The sequence below is a fragment of the Littorina saxatilis genome, linkage group LG2 (assembly GCF_037325665.1).
Source record: "Littorina saxatilis isolate snail1 linkage group LG2, US_GU_Lsax_2.0, whole genome shotgun sequence".
Lineage (NCBI taxonomy): Eukaryota > Metazoa > Mollusca > Gastropoda > Littorinimorpha > Littorinidae > Littorina > Littorina saxatilis.
Window position 1 is genome coordinate 95,500,553 of NC_090246.1, and position 3,873 is coordinate 95,504,425.

Here is a 3,873-nt window from a genome sequence, read left to right on the forward strand (position 1 = left end):
TCCACCCAATAGTTTTTGAGAAAATGGGTTTACAAGATTTAGCTCTGGAAATGTGAAATTGTGCAAGTATATATTCATGTGTGTGAGTGAGGGTGTGGGAGTTGAATGTGTATGAGTGGAGAGAGAGAGAGAGAGAGAGAGAGAGAGAGAGAGAGAGAGAGAGAGAGAGAGAGAGAGAGAGAGAGAGAGAGAGAGAGAGAGAGAGAGAGAGAGAGAGAGAGAGAGAGAAAACAATGAAAACAACACTCTTGTTACTGATTACAAATCATGATATGTATTTCTATGTGTGTATGAAAGAGAATTAAAAAAATAAGAAGAAGAAAGTGCAACAGTTGTCACTTTGTGTTGAATAAACAATAGGTCCAGAGGAGCGAATTACTGTGTGGTTGTGTTTACTTTGACATGTGCTTTCTGTACCTGCAACTTTTACTGTGACCGTGATTTGCCACTGGTGTTCGTGATCGTGAAAACACAAATCAAGGTAACTGTGATCGTGAAAGCTAAAATTTCCCTTCCCGTGATCGTGATGATACCCCCCCCCCCCCCCCCCCCCCTTTGGGGCCCTCTATTATTCCAAGTCACACGGGTATTTTGGTGGACAATTGATCAAGAAATCCCAAACTCTTCACGGGAAGCAGCAAGTTGATTTGGCGGATGTGTCGAAATAGATTGATGGTCCTTTCCCCTGTAAAAGACCCAGATGAGTGTGTCGACAAAGATATGGTGACGACACAGATTGTCTTGAGGAAGACGTATCCCTAGAAGACCACGAGACGACCGAGGCCTTGTACAATTTTGCGTGGTACATCTTCAAAGGAGACTCAACAAGTAAGACATTTGAAGAGTCGCGCGCTTTGGCCAGATAAAGCCTTCGTGAAGGATGTGAACACCTCTCGGAGCCAGGAGCTCTTCTTGGACCAGGATACGACTGTCTTGAAGGGTGAGCTTGCTCTGGCTTGAAAACTGGAGGCTGGGGTTGTCTTTGTCAGAGTATCCCGAGCCAGGCGATGTTTGGAAAAGGACGCGGGACAGTCATTACTTTGGAATGCAGAGAAAAAGTAGTATTGATATGGGGGCTGGAGTTGTCTTTGTCGGAGTATCCCGAGCCAGGCGATGTTTGGAAAAGGACGCAAGACATGAATTTTGCATGCAGAGATGAATGAATACAATTTGTTATCGATTGAGATTGAAACAAATGGCAACATAATATATTGATTTTGAATGAAGAGTTGTTTTATATCAGCAATATCTATTTCATAAGGGTTAGCACAACACGTTGTTTCTTTTATGTGTTTCGCTTGACTCCCATGTCTCAACTCTTCCGTTCGTATGCATTAGCATGTTTGAGAAGGTGAGTGTGAGCCACTGTGCATACATGTGTGTACACACGTTTGTCAGCCTTAAATGCGTGAGACAATAGACAGGAAGCAGTCGGGCTTTTGACGTTTGGCATCTGGTGAAATTGAAAGATGTTGTTATCCCGTGTAAACAGGCTGAACAGATCTGTGGTGGAAAGCATGCTCGTTTACACAAGAAGGCGGCGTGTCTCTTTAAAGGCTAGTATTTAAGTGATGGGGAAAAAGATGCTTAGACATCATGCTGAGATAAAGTAAAAAATAACCGATGAATGCCGGGAAGAATGATGGTGTTTGCCTAGATAGTCATTGAGTTTCCTTAGTTTCGGGAACACTGTGAAGTGTCCTTTTTGGTTGTCTGGTGTACATTTTCATTATTTGTTTGCATTTCGAAGAAAAACAATTGTCTTCTGTTGTGATGCCTCATTGATTCAATTTCCACTTGTCACGGTGACGTAAAGATCCTGGTAACATTTAGTTTTCCAGATGTTTGATATGTATTCGAGCTCATAGCATGCATTTTAAATGAAGGAAGGATTGAATCAAGGTATGTATATAGTGGAATGCTTTAACTTCTCAGATGAAAAAAAAGTTAAGCACGCACGCACGCACGCACGCACGCTCACACACACGCACACATACACACACTCTCTCTCTCTCACACACACACACACACACACACACACACACACACACACACACACACACACACACACACACACACACACACACACACACACACACACACACACACACACACACAAACACACACATTTCGGGGATAGAGGATACACCATAAGTAACTCAACACAATCATTTAAATCCAAGAGTTTATTTTTGTACATACTTTAATCCTGTATATAGTAATACTGTAATACTGTAGCCCAAGAGTTTATTTCTTTATATACTTTAATACTGTAGACATACTGTAACACATTTCATGTTAATTAAATCTATGAATGATTAGATAGTCTGTGACATTGAATCCGTAGCGAGGCCGATGGTGTCACCTGAAACAAAATTGTTTTGATGATTTTTTATATCAATAAAAAGGGGTAAGCATGTGCAGAAAATGTCCAACATTGTCTACATTTCCAAAGGTTGTATACATTTTTTTTTCTTATTTTAACTTATTCACTTGATTGTTTTGATAGTTATTTTTGTGCTTGTGGTTTTGATTGTTTGTGCTAAATGTGTACATATATCTTTCCATGTCGTACTGATTGATTGATTGATTGATTGATTGATTGATTGATTGATTGATTGATTGATTGATTGATTGATTGATTGATTTTCTTAAGCTGAACTTTAGTTTTCTGTCTGTCTGCTTGCATGTCTGCCCATCGACCTGCCTGCCTGCCTGCCTGTCTGTCTCTGTTTCTCTGTCTGTCGGAGTGACTGTCTAACTGTCCGTTCTTTCTTTTTTATTTGGTGTTTAACGTCGATTTCAACCGTTCAAGGTTATATCGCGACGGGGAAAGGGGGGGATCGGATAGAGCCACTTGTTAATTGTTTCTTGTTCAAAAAAGCACTAATAAAAAAATTGCTCCAGGAGCTTGCAACGTAGTACAATATATGACTTTACTGGGAGAATGCAAGTTTCCAGTACACAGGACTTAACATTTCTTACATACTACTTGAGTAAAATCTTTACAAACATTGACTATATTCTATACAAGAAACACTTAACAAGGGTAAAAGGAGAAACAGAATCCGTTAGTCGCCTCTTACGACATGCTGGGGAGCATCGGGTAAATTCTTCCCCCTAACCCGCAGGGGTGAATTGTTCGTGCTGCCTTTATAGTAATGGTGGTATGAAGCTTTTTTTTCTAATTAATGTTAGCTTTACCTGCTCCCGTGGTTCGCGACAGGGCTGGCGTACTATGCGTTTTATTTTGTCGACGGCCTTCTGAAGGGAGAACCGTATTGAGAATAGGCCCTCGCCTTCGGTCTGCGGAACGGAGACCCCACTCTGCCTGATGTAGACCAAGTTTTCCGACGTCGATGTGGCGAGCGGACTCTTGAAGAACTCTTGCCTTGGGACTCTTTGGGAGGAGAACCACCCTGAGGTTGCCCCGAAGATTTCTTTGAGCTAGGGACGGCATGGGGAGAGCTCCGGGACTGCGCAAAAGAAGAAACCACCTTGGGAGACTTCGAAAAGCGTTTGGAGGAAGATGTGCTCCTGGTAGGGTCCGAAGACCGCTGAGAGGAAGATGTGTCTCTTGAAGGTTCAGAGCGCTTGGAGGTAGATGTGCCCCTTGAAGATCCAGAGTGCTTGGAAGAAGATGAGTCCCTTGAAGATCCAGAGTGCCTGGAAGAAGATGTGTCCCTTGAAGATCCAGAGTGCCTGGAAGAAGATGTGTCCCTTGAAGATCCAGAGTGCTTGGAAGAAGATGAGTCCCTTGAAGATCCAGAGTGCTTGGAAGAAGGTGAGTCTTTGGAAGACCTTGCATTCTTTCTGAAAGGGTTGTATACACCGGAATCCGGCCACGAGTGTTTGAAGATTGGCTTTCTCCTG

General features: G+C 42.5%; 1 protein-coding gene across 1 annotated transcript in view; it reads right to left on the reverse strand.

The window, feature by feature from the left end:
• Positions 1-2,278: 2,278 nt before the first annotated feature.
• Positions 2,279-3,873, reverse strand: part of LOC138960232 (chitinase-3-like protein 1) — a 20,158-nt gene continuing 18,563 nt past the window's right edge. Inside the window, exons 11-12 of the mRNA XM_070332025.1 lie at positions 3,205-3,873; positions 2,279-2,365 (exon numbers count right to left, since the gene is read on the reverse strand). The exon at positions 3,205-3,873 is cut by the window's right edge and continues 1,726 nt beyond it. The gene's annotated coding sequence lies outside the window, so the exon portion shown is untranslated. The remainder of the gene's footprint in view (positions 2,366-3,204) is intronic.